Genomic DNA, 20,652 nt, shown 5'->3' with positions numbered 1-20,652 from the left:
ATTAACATGGAAATAACTACACCGCTATCTCTATAAACATGGAAATATCTACACCGCCATCTCTATTAACATCGAAATACCTACACCGCCATCTGTATAAAGAAGGAATTATCTACACCGTGATCTGTATAAACATGGAAATATCTACACCACCATGTGTATAAAAATGGAAATACCAACACAGCTATCTGTATAAACATGGAAATATCTACACTGCCATCTCTATAAACATGGAAATATCTACACCCCCTTCTGTATAAACACGGAAATATCTACACCTCTATCTCTATAAACATGGAAATATCTACACCCCCTTCTGTATAAACAAGGAAATATCTACACCGTCATCTCTATAAACATGGAAATATCTACACCGCCATCTGTATGAACATGGAAATATCTACACCGCCATCTGTATAAAAATGGAAATATCTGCACCGACATCTGTATAAACAAGGAAATATCTACACCACCATGTGTATAAAAATGGAAATAGCTACACAGCTATCTGTATAAACCTGGAAATATCTACACCGCCATCTCTATAAACATGGAAATATCTACACCCCCTTCTGTATAAACACGGAAATATCTACACCTCTATCTCTATAAACATGGAAATATCTACACCCCCTTCTGTATAAACTTGGAAATATCTACACCGTCATCTCTATAAACATGGAAATATCTACACCGCCATCTGTATAAATATGGGAATATCTACACCGCTATCTGTATAAGGATGGAAATATCCACACCACCATCTGTATGAACCTTTAAATATCTACACCGCTATCTGTATAAATTTGGAAATATTTACACCGCTATCTCTATAAACATGGAAATATCTACACCGCTATCTGTATAAACAAGGAAACATCTACACCTCTGTCTCTATAAACATGGAAATATCTACATCGCTATGCCTATTAACATTGAAATAACTACACCGTTATCTCTATAAACATGGAAATATCTACACCGCCATCTCCATAAACATGGAAATATCTAAACCGCCATCTGAATAAACATGTAAATTTCTACACGGCTATCTGTATAAGGATGGAAACATCTGCACCGCCATCTGTAAGAACATGGAAATATCTACACCGCTATCTGTATAAACGTGGAAATGTCTACACCGCTATCTCTATAAACATGGAAATATCTACACCGCCATCTCTATAAACATGGAAATGTCTAAACTGCCATCTGTATAAACATGGAAATATCTACACAGCCATCTGTATAAAGATGGAAATATCTACACCGTCTTGTGTATGAACATGGAAATATCTGCACCGCCATCTGTATAAAGATGGAAATATCTACGCCGCCATCTGTATAAAGATGGAAATATCTACACCGCCACCTGTATAAACATGGAAATATCTATACCGCCATCTCTATAAACATGGAAATATCTACACCGCCATCTGTATGAACATGGAAATATCTACACCGCCATCTGTATAAAGATGGAAATATCTACACCGTCATCTCTATAAACATGGAAATATCTACACCGACATCTCTATAAACATTGAAATATCTGCACCGCCATCTGTATAAACATGGAAATATCTACACCGCTATCTGTATAAACAAGGAAATATCTACACCCCTGTCTCTATAAAAATGGAAATATCTACACCGCTATGCCTATTAACATGGAAATAACTACACCGCTATCTCTATAAACATGGAAATATCTACACCGCCATCTCTATAAACATCGAAATACCTACACCGCCATCTGTATAAAGAAGGAAATATCTAAACCGCGATCTGTATAATCATGGAAATATCTACACCACCATGTGTATAAAAATGGAGATACCTACACAGCTATCTGTATAAACATGGAAATATCTACACCGCCATCTCTATAAACATGGAAATATCTACACCCCCTTCTGTATAAACACGGAAATATCTACACCTCTATCTCTATAAACATGGAAATATCTTCACCCCCTTCTGTATAAACATGGAAATATCTACACCGTCATCTCTATAAACATGGAAATATCTACACCGCCATCTGTATGAACATGGAAATATCTACACCGCCATCTGTATAACGATGGAAATATCTACACAGAAAACTGTATAAACATGGAAATATCTACACCGCTATCCGAATAAACAGGGAAATATCTACACCGCCATGTTTAAAAACATGGAAATATCTACACCGACATCTCTATGAACATGGAAACATGTACACCGAAATCTGTATAAAGATGGGAATATCTACACCGCTATCTGTATAAGGATGGAAATATCCACACCAACATCTGTATTAACCTTTAAATATCTACACCGCTATCTGTATAAATTTGGAAATGTCTACACCGCTATCTCTATAAACATGGAAATATCTACACCGCTATCTGTATTAACAAGGAAACATCTACACCTCTTTCTCTATAAACATGGAAATATCTACATCGCTATGCCTATTAACATTGAAATAACTACACCGTTATCTCTATAAACATGGAAATATACACACCGCCATCTCCATAAAGATGGAAATATCTACACCGCCATCTGTATAAACATGGAAATTTCTACACGGCTATCTGTATAAGGATGGAAATATCTGCACCGCCATCTGTAAGAACATGGAAATATCTACACCGCTATCTGTATAAACGTGGAAATGTCTACACCGCTATCTCTATAAACATGGAAATATCTACACCGCCATCTCTATAAACATGGAAATGTCTACACTGCCTTCTGTATAAACATGGAAATATCTACACAGCCATCTGTATAAAGATGGAAATATCTACACCGTCTTGTGTATGAACATGGAAATATCTGCACCGCCATCTGTATAAAGATGGAAATATCTACACCGCCATTTGTATAAAGATGGAAATATCTACACCGCCACCTGTATAAACATGGAAATATCTATACCGCCATCTCTATAAACATGGAAATATCTACACCGCCGTCTGTATAAACATGGAAATATCTACATCGCCATCTGTATGAACATGGAAATATCTACACCGCCATCTGTATAAAGATGGAAATATCTACACCGCCATCTGTATAAACATGGAAATATATGCAACATCATCTCTATAAACATGGAAATATCTACACCGCCATCTGTATAAATGTGGAAATGTCTACACCGCTATCTCTATAAACATGGAAATATCTACACCGCTATCTGTATAAACAAGGGAATATCTACACCCCTGTCTCTATAAAAATGGAAATATCTACACCGCTATGCCTATTAACATGGAAATAACTACACCGCTATCTCTATAAACATGGAAATATCTACACCGCCATCTCTATTAACATCGAAATACCTACACCGCCATCTGTATAAAGAAGGAAATATCTACACCGTGATCTGTATAAACATGGAAATATCTACACCACCATGTGTATAAAAATGGAAATACCAACACAGCTATCTGTATAAACATGGAAATATCTACACCGCCATCTCTATGAAAATGGAAATATCTACACCCCCTTCTGTATAAACACGGAAATATCTACACCTGTATCTCTATAAACATGGAAATATCTACACCCCCTTCTGTATAAACATGGAAATATCTACACCATCATCTCTATAACCATGGAAATATCTACACCCCTGTCTCTATAAAAATGGAAATATCTACACCGCTATGCCTATTAACATGGAAATAACTACACAGCTATCTCTATAAACATGGAAATATCTACACCGCCATCTCTATTAACATCGAAATACCTACACCGCCATCTGTATAAAGAAGGAATTATCTACACCGTGATCTGTATAAACATGGAAATATCTACACCACCATGTGTATAAAAATGGAAATACCAACACAGCTATCTTTATAAACATGGAAATATCTACACTGCCATCTCTATAAACATGGAAATATCTACACCCCCTTCTGTATAAACACGGAAATATCTACACCTCTATCTCTATAAACATGGAAATATCTACACCCCCTTCTGTATAAACAAGGAAATATCTACACCGTCATCTCTATAAACATGGAAATATCTACACCGCCATCTGTATGAACATGGAAATATCTACACCGCCATCTGTATAACGATGGAAATATCTACACAGCTAACTGTATAAACATGGAAATATCTACACCGCCATCTCTATAAAAAAGAAAATATCTGCACCGCCATCTGTATAAACAAGGAAATATCTACACCACCATGTGTATAAAAATGGAAATAGCTACACAGCTATCTGTATAAACCTGGAAATATCTACACCGCCATCTCTATAAACATGGAAATATCTACACCCCCTTCTGTATAAACACGGAAATATCTACACCTCTATCTCTATAAACATGGAAATATCTACACCCCCTTCTGTATAAACTTGGAAATATCTACACCGTCATCTCTATAAACATGGAAATATCTACACCGCCATCTGTATGAACATGGAAATATCTACACCGCCATCTGTATAAAAATGGAAATATCTGCACCGACATCTGTATAAACAAGGAAATATCTACACCACCATGTGTATAAAAATGGAAATAGCTACACAGCTATCTGTATAAACCTGGAAATATCTACACCGCCATCTCTATAAACATGGAAATATCTACACCCCCTTCTGTATAAACACGGAAATATCTACACCTCTATCTCTATAAACATGGAAATATCTACACCCCCTTCTGTATAAACTTGGAAATATCTACACCGTCATCTCTATAAACATGGAAATATCTACACCGCCATCTGTATAAATATGGGAATATCTACACCGCTATCTGTATAAGGATGGAAATATCCACACCACCATCTGTATGAACCTTTAAATATCTACACCGCTATCTGTATAAATTTGGAAATGTTTACACCGCTATCTCTATAAACATGGAAATATCTACACCGCTATCTGTATAAACAAGGAAACATCTACACCTCTGTCTCTATAAACATGGAAATATCTACATCGCTATGCCTATTAACATTGAAATAACTACACCGTTATCTCTATAAACATGGAAATATCTACACCGCCATCTCCATAAACATGGAAATATCTAAACCGCCATCTGAATAAACATGTAAATTTCTACACGGCTATCTGTATAAGGATGGAAACATCTGCACCGCCATCTGTAAGAACATGGAAATATCTACACCGCTATCTGTATAAACGTGGAAATGTCTACACCGCTATCTCTATAAACATGGAAATATCTACACCGCCATCTCTATAAACATGGAAATGTCTAAACTGCCATCTGTATAAACATGGAAATATCTACACAGCCATCTGTATAAAGATGGAAATATCTACACCGTCTTGTGTATGAACATGGAAATATCTGCACCGCCATCTGTATAAAGATGGAAATATCTACGCCGCCATCTGTATAAAGATGGAAATATCTACACCGCCACCTGTATAAACATGGAAATATCTATACCGCCATCTCTATAAACATGGAAATATCTACACCGCCATCTGTATGAACATGGAAATATCTACACCGCCATCTGTATAAAGATGGAAATATCTACACCGTCATCTCTATAAACATGGAAATATCTACACCGACATCTCTATAAACATGGAAATATCTGCACCGCCATCTGTATAAACATGGAAATATCTACACCGCTATCTGTATAAACAAGGAAATATCTACACCCCTGTCTCTATAAAAATGGAAATATCTACACCGCTATGCCTATTAACATGGAAATAACTACACCGCTATCTCTATAAACATGGAAATATCTACACCGCCATCTCTATAAACATCGAAATACCTACACCGCCATCTGTATAAAGAAGGAAATATCTAAACCGCGATCTGTATAATCATGGAAATATCTACACCACCATGTGTATAAAAATGGAGATACCTACACAGCTATCTGTATAAACATGGAAATATCTACACCGCCATCTCTATAAACATGGAAATATCTACACCCCCTTCTGTATAAACACGGAAATATCTACACCTCTATCTCTATAAACATGGAAATATCTTCACCCCCTTCTGTATAAACATGGAAATATCTACACCGTCATCTCTATAAACATGGAAATATCTACACCGCCATCTGTATGAACATGGAAATATCTACACCGCCATCTGTATAACGATGGAAATATCTACACAGAAAACTGTATAAACATGGAAATATCTACACCGCTATCCGAATAAACAGGGAAATATCTACACCGCCATGTTTAAAAACATGGAAATATCTACACCGACATCTCTATGAACATGGAAACATGTACACCGAAATCTGTATAAAGATGGGAATATCTACACCGCTATCTGTATAAGGATGGAAATATCCACACCAACATCTGTATTAACCTTTAAATATCTACACCGCTATCTGTATAAATTTGGAAATGTCTACACCGCTATCTCTATAAACATGGAAATATCTACACCGCTATCTGTATTAACAAGGAAACATCTACACCTCTTTCTCTATAAACATGGAAATATCTACATCGCTATGCCTATTAACATTGAAATAACTACACCGTTATCTCTATAAACATGGAAATATACACACCGCCATCTCCATAAAGATGGAAATATCTACACCGCCATCTGTATAAACATGGAAATTTCTACACGGCTATCTGTATAAGGATGGAAATATCTGCACCGCCATCTGTAAGAACATGGAAATATCTACACCGCTATCTGTATAAACGTGGAAATGTCTACACCGCTATCTCTATAAACATGGAAATATCTACACCGCCATCTCTATAAACATGGAAATGTCTACACTGCCTTCTGTATAAACATGGAAATATCTACACAGCCATCTGTATAAAGATGGAAATATCTACACCGTCTTGTGTATGAACATGGAAATATCTGCACCGCCATCTGTATAAAGATGGAAATATCTACACCGCCATTTGTATAAAGATGGAAATATCTACACCGCCACCTGTATAAACATGGAAATATCTATACCGCCATCTCTATAAACATGGAAATATCTACACCGCCGTCTGTATAAACATGGAAATATCTACATCGCCATCTGTATGAACATGGAAATATCTACACCGCCATCTGTATAAAGATGGAAATATCTACACCGCCATCTGTATAAACATGGAAATATATGCAACATCATCTCTATAAACATGGAAATATCTACACCGCCATCTGTTTAAATGTGGAAATGTCTACACCGCTATCTCTATAAACATGGAAATATCTACACCGCTATCTGTATAAACAAGGGAATATCTACACCCCTGTCTCTATAAAAATGGAAATATCTACACCGCTATGCCTATTAACATGGAAATAACTACACCGCTATCTCTATAAACATGGAAATATCTACACCGCCATCTCTATTAACATCGAAATACCTACACCGCCATCTGTATAAAGAAGGAAATATCTACACCGTGATCTGTATAAACATGGAAATATCTACACCACCATGTGTATAAAAATGGAAATACCAACACAGCTATCTGTATAAACATGGAAATATCTACACCGCCATCTCTATGAAAATGGAAATATCTACACCCCCTTCTGTATAAACACGGAAATATCTACACCTGTATCTCTATAAACATGGAAATATCTACACCCCCTTCTGTATAAACATGGAAATATCTACACCATCATCTCTATAACCATGGAAATATCTACACCCCTGTCTCTATAAAAATGGAAATATCTACACCGCTATGCCTATTAACATGGAAATAACTACACAGCTATCTCTATAAACATGGAAATATCTACACCGCCATCTCTATTAACATCGAAATACCTACACCGCCATCTGTATAAAGAAGGAATTATCTACACCGTGATCTGTATAAACATGGAAATATCTACACCACCATGTGTATAAAAATGGAAATACCAACACAGCTATCTTTATAAACATGGAAATATCTACACTGCCATCTCTATAAACATGGAAATATCTACACCCCCTTCTGTATAAACACGGAAATATCTACACCTCTATCTCTATAAACATGGAAATATCTACACCCCCTTCTGTATAAACAAGGAAATATCTACACCGTCATCTCTATAAACATGGAAATATCTACACCGCCATCTGTATGAACATGGAAATATCTACACCGCCATCTGTATAACGATGGAAATATCTACACAGCTAACTGTATAAACATGGAAATATCTACACCGCCATCTCTATAATAAAGGAAATACCTGCACCGCCATCTGTATAAACAAGGAAATATCTACACCACCATGTGTATAAAAATGGAAATAGCTACACAGCTATCTGTATAAACCTGGAAATATCTACACCGCCATCTCTATAAACATGGAAATATCTACACCCCCTTCTGTATAAACACGGAAATATCTACACCTCTATCTCTATAAACATGGAAATATCTACACCCCCTTCTGTATAAACTTGGAAATATCTACACCGTCATCTCTATAAACATGGAAATATCTACACCACCATCTGTATAAATATGGGAATATCTACACCGCTATCTGTATAAGGATGGAAATATCCACACCACCATCTGTATGAACCTTTAAATATCTACACCGCTATCTGTATAAATTTGGAAATGTTTACACCGCTATCTCTATAAACATGGAAATATCTACACCGCTATCTGTATAAACAAGGAAACATCTACACCTCTGTCTCTATAAACATGGAAATATCTACATCGCTATGCCTATTAACATTGAAATAACTACACCGTTATCTCTATAAACATGGAAATATCTACACCGCCATCTCCATAAACATGGAAATATCTAAACCGCCATCTGAATAAACATGTAAATTTCTACACGGCTATCTGTATAAGGATGGAAACATCTGCACCGCCATCTGTAAGAACATGGAAATATCTACACCGCTATCTGTATAAACGTGGAAATGTCTACACCGCTATCTTTATAAACATGGAAATATCTACACCGCTATGTGTATAAACTAAGAAATATCTACACTTCTATCTCTATAAACATGGAAATATCTACACCGCTATGTCTATTAACATGGAAATAACAACACCGCTATCTCTATAAACATGGAAATATCTATACCGCCATCTCTATAAACATGGAAATATATACACTGCGATCTGTATAAACATGGAAATATCTACACCGCCGTCTGTATAACGATGGAAATATCTACACAGCTAACTGTATAAACATGGAAATATCAACACCGCTATCCGAATAAACAGGGAAATATCTACACCGCCATGTCTAAAAACTTGGAAATATCTACACCGACATCTCTATGAACATGGAAACATGTACACCGAAATCTGTATAAAGATGGGAATATCTACACCGCTATCTGTATAAGGATGGAAATATCCACACCACCATCTGTATTAACCTTTAAATATCTACACCGCTATCTGTATAAATTTGGAAATGTCTACACCGCTATCTCTATAAACATGGAAATATCTACACCGCTATCTGTATTAACAAGGAAACATCTACACCTCTGTCTCTATAAACATGGAAATATCTACATCGCTATGCCTATTAACATTGAAATAACTACACCGTTATCTCTATAAACATGGAAATATCCACACCGCCATCTCCATAAAGATGGAAGTATCTACACCGCCATCTGTATAAACATGGAAATTTCTACACGGCTATCTGTATAAGGATGGAAATATCTGCACCGCCATCTGTAAGAACATGGAAATATCTACACCGCTATCTGTATAAACGTGGAAATGTCTACACCGCTATCTCTATAAACATGGAAATATCTACACCGCCATCTCTATAAACATGGAAATGTCTAAACTGCCATCTGTATAAACATGGAAATATCTACACAGCCATCTGTATAAAGATGGAAATATCTACACCGTCTTGTGTATGAACATGGAAATATCTGCACCGCCATCTGTATAAAGATGGAAATATCTACACCGCCATCTGTATAAAGATGGAAATATCTACACCGCCACCTGTATAAACATGGAAATATCTATACCGCCATCTCTATAAACATGGAAATATCTACACCGCCATCTGTATGAACATGGAAATATCTACACCGCCATCTGTATAAAGATGGAAATATCTACACCGTCATCTGTATAAACATGGAAATATCTACACCGCTATCTGTATAAGGATGGAAATATCTACACCGCCATCTGTATGAACATGGAAATATCTACATTGCCATCTCTATAAACATGGAAATATCTACACTGCCATCTGTATAAAGATGGAAATATCTTCACCGCCATCTGTATAAACATGGAAATATCTACACCGCCATCTGTATATAGATGGAAATATCAACACAGCTATCTGTTTAAACATGGAAATATCTACACCGCCATCTCTATAAACATGGAAATATCTGCAACGCCATCTGTATAAACATGGAAATATCTACACCGCCGTCTGCATAAACATGGAAATATCTACATCGCCATCTGTATGAACATGGAAATATCTACACCGCCATCTGTATAAAGATGGAAATATCTACACCGCCTACTGTATAAACATGGAAATATATGCAACATCATCTCTATAAACATGGAAATATCTACAACGCCATCTGTATAAATGTGGAAATGTCTACACCGCTATCTCAATAAACATGGAAATATCTACACCGCTATCTGTATAAACAAGGAAACATCTACACCTCTGTCTCTATAAACATGGAAATATCTACATCGCTATGCCGATTAACATTGAAATAACTACACCGTTATCTCTATAAACATGGAAATATCTACACCGCCATCTCCATAAACATGGAAATATCTACACCGCCATCTGAATAAACATGTAAATTTCTACACGGCTATCTGTATAAGGATGGAAACATCTGCACCGCCATTTGTAAGAACATGGAAATATCTACACCGCTATCTGTATAAACGTGGAAATGTCTACACCGCTATCTTTATAAACATGGAAATATCTACACCGCTATGTGTATAAACTAAGAAATATCTACACTTCTATCTCTATAAACATGGAAATATCTACACCGCTATGCCTATTTACATGGAAATAACAACACCGCTATCTCTATAAACATGGAAATATCTATACCGCCATCTCTATAAACATGGAAATATCTACACTGCCATCAGTATAAACATAGAAATATCTACACTGCCATTTGTATAAACATGGATAAATCTACACTGCCATCTGTAGAAAGATGGAAATATCTACACAGCTATCTATATAAACATGGAAATATCTACACCGCCATCTCTATAAACATGGAAATGACTACACTGCCATCTGTATAAACATGGAAATATCAACACAGCCATCTGTATAAAGATGGAAATATCTACACCGTCTTGTGTATGAACATGGAAATATCTACACCGCTATCGGTATAAGGATGGAAATATCTACACCGCCATCTGTATGAACATGGAAATATCTACACTGCCATCTCTATAAACATGGAAATATCTACACTGCCATCTGTATAAAGATGGAAATATCTTCACCGCCATCTGTATAAACATGGAAATATCTACACCGCCATCTGTATATAGATGGAAATATCTACACAGCTATCTGTTTAAACATGGAAATATCTACAACGCCATCTCTATAAACATGGAAATATCTGCAACGCCATCTGTATAAACATGGAAATATCTACACCGCCGTCTGCATAAACATGGAAATATCTACATCGCCATCTGTATGAACATGGAAATATCTACACAGCCATCTGTATAAACACGGAAATATCTACACCTCTATCTCTATAAACATGGAAATATCTACACCCTCTTCTGTATAAACATGGAAATATCTACACCATCATCTCTATAACCATGGAAATATCTACACCCCTGTCTCTATAAAAATGGAAATATCTACACCGCTATGCCTATTAACATGGAAATAACTACACCGCTATCTCTATAAACATGGAAATATCTACACCGCCATCTCTATTAACATCGAAATACCTACACCGCCATCTGTATAAAGAAGGAATTATCTACACCGTGATCTGTATAAACATGGAAATATCTACACCACCATGTGTATAAAAATGGAAATACCAACACAGCTATCTGTATAAACATGGAAATATCTACACTGCCATCTCTATAAACATGGAAATATCTACACCCCCTTCTGTATAAACACGGAAATATCTACACCTCTATCTCTATAAACATGGAAATATCTACACCCCCTTCTGTATAAACAAGGAAATATCTACACCGTCATCTCTATAAACATGGAAATATCTACACCGCCATCTGTATGAACATGGAAATATCTACACCGCCATCTGTATAACGATGGAAATATCTACACAGCTAACTGTATAAACATGGAAATATCTACACCGCCATCTCTATAAAAATGGAAATATCTGCACCGCCATCTGTATAAACAAGGAAATATCTACACCACCATGTGTATAAAAATGGAAATAGCTACACAGCTATCTGTATAAACCTGGAAATATCTACACCGCCATCTCTATAAACATGGAAATATCTACACCCCCTTCTGTATAAACACGGAAATATCTACACCTCTATCTCTATAAACATGGAAATATCTACACCCCCTTCTGTATAAACTTGGAAATATCTACACCGTCATCTCTATAAACATGGAAATATCTACACCGCCATCTGTATAAATATGGGAATATCTACACCGCTATCTGTATAAGGATGGAAATATCCACACCACCATCTGTATGAACCTTTAAATATCTACACCGCTATCTGTATAAATTTGGAAATGTTTACACCGCTATCTCTATAAACATGGAAATATCTACACCGCTATCTGTATAAACAAGGAAACATCTACACCTCTGTCTCTATAAACATGGAAATATCTACATCGCTATGCCTATTAACATTGAAATAACTACACCGTTATCTCTATAAACATGGAAATATCTACACCGCCATCTCCATAAACATGGAAATAACTAAACCGCCATCTGAATAAACATGTAAATTTCTACACGGCTATCTGTATAAGGATGGAAACATCTGCACCGCCATCTGTAAGAACATGGAAATATCTACACCGCTATCTGTATAAACGTGGAAATGTCTACACCGCTATCTTTATAAACATGGAAATATCTACACCGCTATGTGTATAAACTAAGAAATATCTACACTTCTATCTCTATAAACATGGAAATATCTACACCGCTAAGCCTATTAACATGGAAATAACAACACCGCTATCTCTATAAACATGGAAATATCTATACCGCCATCTCTATAAACATGGAAATATATACACTGCGATCTGTATAAACATGGAAATATCTACACCGCCGTCTGTATAACGATGGAAATATCTACACAGCTAACTGTATAAACATGGAAATATCTACACCGCTATCCGAATAAACAGGGAAATATCTACACCGCCATGTCTAAAAACTTGGAAATATCTACACCGACATCTCTATGAACATGGAAACATGTACACCGAAATCTGTATAAAGATGGGAATATCTACACCGCTATCTGTATAAGAATGGAAATATCCACACCACCATCTGTATTAACCTTTAAATATCTACACCGCTATCTGTATAAATTTGGAAATGTCTACACCGCTATCTCTATAAACATGGAAATATCTACACCGCTATCTGTATTAACAAGGAAACATCTACACCTCTGTCTCTATAAACATGGAAATATCTACATCGCTATGCCTATTAACATTGAAATAACTACACCGTTATCTCTATAAACATGGAAATATACACACCGCCATCTCCATAAAGATGGAAATATCTACACCGCCATCTGTACAAACATGGAAATTTCTACACGGCTATCTGTATAAGGATGGAAATATCTGCACCGCCATCTGTAAGAACATGGAAATATCTACACCGCTATCTGTATAAACGTGGAAATGTCTACACCGCTATCTCTATAAACATGGAAATATCTACACCGCCATCTCTATAAACATGGAAATGTCTAAACTGCCATCTGTATAAACATGGAAATATCTACACAGCCATCTGTATAAAGATGGAAATATCTACACCGTCTTGTGTATGAACATGGAAATATCTGCACCGCCATGTGTATAAAGATGGAAATATCTACACCGCCATCTGTATAAAGATGGAAATATCTACAACGCCACCTGTATAAACATGGAAATATCTATACCGCCATCTCTGTAAACATGGAAATATCTACACCGCCATCTGTATGAACATGGAAATATCTACACCGCCATCTGTATAAAGATGGAAATATCTACACCGTCATCTCTATAAACATGGAAATATCTACACCGCCATCTGTATGAACATGGAAATTTCTACACCGCCATCTGTATAACGATGGAAATATCTACACAGGTAACTGTATAAACATGGAAATATCTACACCGCCATCTCTATAAACATGGAAATATCTGCACCGCCATCTGTATAAAGATGGAAATATCTTCACCGCTATCTGTATAAACAAGGAAATATCTACAGCCCTGTCTCTATAAAAATGGAAATATCTACACCGCTATGCCTATTAACATGGAAATAACTACACCGCTATCTCTATAAACATGGAAATATCTACACCGCCATCTCTATAAACATCGAAATACCTACACCGCCATCTGTATAAAGAAGGAAATATCTAAACCGCGATCTGTATAATCATGGAAATATCTACACCACCATGTGTATAAAAATGGAAATACCTACACAGCTATCTGTATAAACATGGAAATATCTACACCGCCATCTCTATAAACATGGAAATATCTACACCCCCTTCTGTATAAACACGGAAATATCTACACCTCTATCTCTATAAACATGGAAATATCTTCACCCCCTTCTGTATAAACATGGAAATATCTACACCGTCATCTCTATAAACATGGAAATATCTACACCGCCATCTGTATGAACATGGAAATATCTACACCGCCATCTGTACAAACATGGAAATTTCTACACGGCTATCTGTATAAGGATGGAAATATCTGCACCGCCATCTGTAAGAACATGGAAATATCTACACCGCTATCTGTATAAACGTGGAAATGTCTACACCGCTATCTCTATAAACATGGAAATATCTACACCGCCACCTGTATAAACATGGAAATATCTATACCGCCATCTCTATAAACAAGGAAATATCTACACCGCCGTCTGTATAAACATGGAAATATCTACATCGCCATCTGTATGAACATGGAAATATCTACACCGCCATCTGTATAAAGATGGAAATATCTACACCGCCATCTGTATAAACATGGAAATATATGCAACATCATCTCTATAAACATGGAAATATCTACACCGCCATCTGTATAAATGTGGAAATGTCTACACCGCTATCTCTATAAACATGGAAATATCTACACCGCTATCTGTATAAACAAGGGAATATCTACACCCCTGTCTCTATAAAAATGGAAATATCTACACCGCTATGCCTATTAACATGGAAATAACTACACCGCTATCTCTATAAACATGGAAATATCTACACCGCCATCTCTATTAACATCGAAATACCTACACCGCCATCTGTATAAAGAAGGAAATATCTACACCGTGATCTGTATAAACATGGAAATATCTACACCACCATGTGTATAAAAATGGAAATACCAACACAGCTATCTGTATAAACATGGAAATATCTACACCGCCATCTCTATGAAAATGGAAATATCTACACCCCCTACTGTATAAACACGGAAATATCTACACCTGTATCTCTATAAACATGGAAATATCTACACCCCCTTCTGTATAAACATGGAAATATCTACACCATCATCTCTATAACCATGGAAATATCTACACCCCTGTCTCTATAAAAATGGAAATATCTACACCGCTATGCCTATTAACATGGAAATAACTACACAGCTATCTCTATAAACATGGAAATATCTACACCGCCATCTCTATTAACATCGAAATACCAACACCGCCATCTGTATAAAGAAGGAATTATCTACACCGTGATCTGTATAAACATGGAAATATCTACACCACCATGTGTATAAAAATGGAAATACCAACACAGCTATCTTTATAAACATGGAAATATCTACACTGCCATCTCTATAAACATGGAAATATCTACACCCCCTTCTGTATAAACAAGGAAATATCTACACCGTCATCTCTATAAACATGGAAATATCTACACCGCCATCTGTATGAACATGGAAATTTCTACACCGCCATCTGTATAACGATGGAAATATCTACACAGGTAACTGTATAAACAAGGAAATATCTACACCCCTGTCTCTATAAAAATGGAAATATCTACACCACTATGCCTATTAACATGGAAATAACTACACCGCTATCTCTATAAACATGGAAATATCTACACCGCCGTCTCTATAAACATCGAAATACCTACACCGCCATCTGTATAAAGAAGGAAATATCTACACCGCGATCTGTATAATCATGGAAATATCTACACCACCATGTGTATAAAAATGGAAATACCTACACAGCTATCTGTATAAACATGGAAATATCTACACCGCCATCTCTATAAACATGGAAATATCTACACCCCCTTCTGTATAAACACGGAAATATCTACACCTCTATCTCTATAAACATGGAAATATCTTCACCCCCTTCTGTATAAACATGGAAATATCTACACCGTCATCTCTATAAACATGGAAATATCTACACCACCATCTGTATGAACATGGAAATATCTACACCGCCATCTGTATAACGATGGAAATATCTACACAGATAACTGTATAAACATGGAAATATCTACACCGCTATCCGAATAAACAGGGAAATATCTACACCGCCATGTCTAAAAACATGGAAATATCTACACCGACATCTCTATGAACATGGAAACATGTACACCGAAATCTGTATAAAGATGGGAATATCTACACCGCTATCTGTATAAGGATGGAAATATCCACACCAACATCTGTATTAACCTTTAAATATCTACACCGCTATCTGTATAAATTTGGAAATGTCTACACCGCTATCTCTATAAACATGGAAATATCTACACCGCTATCTGTATTAACAAGGAAACATCTACACCTCTGTCTCTATAAACATGGAAATATCTACATCGCTATGCCTATTAACATTGAAATAACTACACCGTTATCTCTATAAACATGGAAATATCCACACCGCCATCTCCATAAAGATGGAAATATCTACACCGCCATCTGTATAAACATGGAAATTTCTACACGGCTATCTGTATAAGGATGGAAATATCTGCACCGCCATCTGTAAGAACATGGAAATATCTACACCGCTATCTGTATAAACGTGGAAATGTCTACACCGCTATCTCTATAAACATGGAAATATCTACACCGCCATCTCTATAAAAATGGAAATGTCTACACTGCCATCTGTATAAACATGGAAATATCTACACAGCCATCTGTATAAAGATGGAAATATCTACACCGTCTGGTGTATGAACATGGAAATATCTGCACCGCCATCTGTATAAAGATGGAAATATCTACACCGCCATTTGTATAAAGATGGAAATATCTACACCGCCACCTGTATAAACATGGAAATATCTATACCGCCATCTCTATAAACATGGAAATATCTACACCGCCATCTGTATGAACATGGAAATATCTACACCGCCATCTGTATAAAGATGGAAATATCTACACCGTCATCTGTATAAACATGGAAATATCTACACCGCTATCGGTATAAGGATGGAAATATCTACACCGCCATCTGTATGAACATGGAAATATCTACACTGCCATCTCTATAAACATGGAAATATCTACACTGCCATCTGTATAAAGATGGAAATATCTTCACCGCCATCTGTATAAACATGGAAATATCTACACCGCCATCTGTATATAGATGGAAATATCTACACAGCTATCTGTTTAAACATGGAAATATCTACAACGCCATCTCTATAAACATGGAAATATCTACAACGCCATCTGTATAAATGTGGAAATGTCTACACCGCTATCACAATAAACATGGAAATATCTACACCGCTATCTGTATAAACAAGGAAATATCTACACCCCTGTCTCTATAAAAATGGAAATATCTACACCGCTATGCCTATTAACATGGAAATAACTACACAGCTATCTCTATAAACATGGAAATATCTACACCGCCATCTCTATTAACATCGAAATACCTACACCGCCATCTGTATAAAGAAGGAAATATCTACACCGTGATCTGTATAAACATGGAAATATCTACACCACCATGTGTATAAAAATGGAAATACCAACACAGCTATCTGTATAAACATGGAAATATCTACACCGCCATCTCTATGAAAATGGAAATATCTACACCCCCTTCTGTATAAACACGGAAATATCTACACCTCTATCTCTATAAACATGGAAATATCTACACCCTCTTCTGTATAAACATGGAAATATCTACACCATCATCTCTATAACCATGGAAATATCTACACCCCTGTCTCTATAAAAATGGAAATATCTACACCGCTATGCCTATTAACATGGAAATAACTACACCGCTATCTCTATAAACAAGGAAATATCTACACCGCCATCTCTATTAACATCGAAATACCTACACCGCCATCTGTATAAAGAAGGAATTATCTACACCGTGATCTGTATAAACATGGAAATATCTACACCACCATGTGTATAAAAATGGAAATACCAACACAGCTATCTGTATAAACATGGAAATATCTACACTGCCATCTCTATAAACATGGAAATATCTACACCCCCTTCTGTATAAACACGGAAATATCTACACCTCTATCTCTATAAACATGGAAATATCTACACCCCCTTCTGTATAAACAAGGAAATATCTACACCGTCATCTCTATAAACATGGAAATATCTACACCGCCATCTGTATGAACATGGAAATATCTACACCGCCATCTGTATAAAAATGGAAATATCTGCACCGACATCTGTATAAACAAGGAAATATCTACACCACCATGTGTATAAAAATGGAAATAGCTACACAGCTATCTGTATAAACCTGGAAATATCTACACCGCCATCTCTATAAACATGGAAATATCTACACCCCCTTCTGTATAAACACGGAAATATCTACACCTCTATCTCTATAAACATGGAAATATCTACACCCCCTTCTGTATAAACTTGGAAATATCTACACCGTCATCTCTATAAACATGGAAATATCTACACCGCCATCTGTATAAATATGGGAATATCTACACCGCTATCTGTATAAGGATGGAAATATCCACACCACCATCTGTATGAACCTTTAAATATCTACACCGCTATCTGTATAAATTTGGAAATATTTACACCGCTATCTCTATAAACATGGAAATATCTACACCGCTATCTGTATAAACAAGGAAACATCTACACCTCTGTCTCTATAAACATGGAAATATCTACATCGCTATGCCTATTAACATTGAAATAACTACACCGTTATCTCTATAAACATGGAAATATCTACACCGCCATCTCCATAAACATGGAAATATCTAAACCGCCATCTGAATAAACATGTAAATTTCTACACGGCTATCTGTATAAGGATGGAAACATCTGCACCGCCATCTGTAAGAACATGGAAATATCTACACCGCTATCTGTATAAACGTGGAAATGTCTACACCGCTATCTCTATAAACATGGAAATATCTACACCGCCATCTCTATAAACATGGAAATGTCTAAACTGCCATCTGTATAAACATGGAAATATCTACACAGCCATCTGTATAAAGATGGAAATATCTACACCGTCTTGTGTATGAACATGGAAATATCTGCACCGCCATCTGTATAAAGATGGAAATATCTACGCCGCCATCTGTATAAAGATGGAAATATCTACACCGCCACCTGTATAAACATGGAAATATCTATACCGCCATCTCTATAAACATGGAAATATCTACACCGCCATCTGTATGAACATGGAAATATCTACACCGCCATCTGTATAAAGATGGAAATATCTACACCGTCATCTCTATAAACATGGAAATATCTACACCGACATCTCTATAAACATGGAAATATCTGCACCGCCATCTGTATAAACATGGAAATATCTACACCGCTATCTGTATAAACAAGGAAATATCTACACCCCTGTCTCTATAAAAATGGAAATATCTACACCGCTATGCCTATTAACATGGAAATAACTACACCGCTATCTCTATAAACATGGAAATATCTACACCGCCATCTCTATAAACATCGAAATACCTACACCGCCATCTGTATAAAGAAGGAAATATCTAAACCGCGATCTGTATAATCATGGAAATATCTACACCACCATGTGTATAAAAATGGAGATACCTACACAGCTATCTGTATAAACATGGAAATATCTACACCGCCATCTCTATAAACATGGAAATATCTACACCCCCTTCTGTATAAACACGGAAATATCTACACCTCTATCTCTATAAACATGGAAATATCTTCACCCCCTTCTGTATAAACATGGAAATATCTACACCGTCATCTCTATAAACATGGAAATATCTACACCGCCATCTGTATGAACATGGAA

This window comes from Gorilla gorilla, chromosome X, assembly GCF_029281585.2.
Source record: "Gorilla gorilla gorilla isolate KB3781 chromosome X, NHGRI_mGorGor1-v2.1_pri, whole genome shotgun sequence".
Taxonomy (NCBI): Eukaryota; Metazoa; Chordata; class Mammalia; order Primates; family Hominidae; genus Gorilla; species Gorilla gorilla.
Note: the sequence above shows the minus strand (reverse complement) of the source record.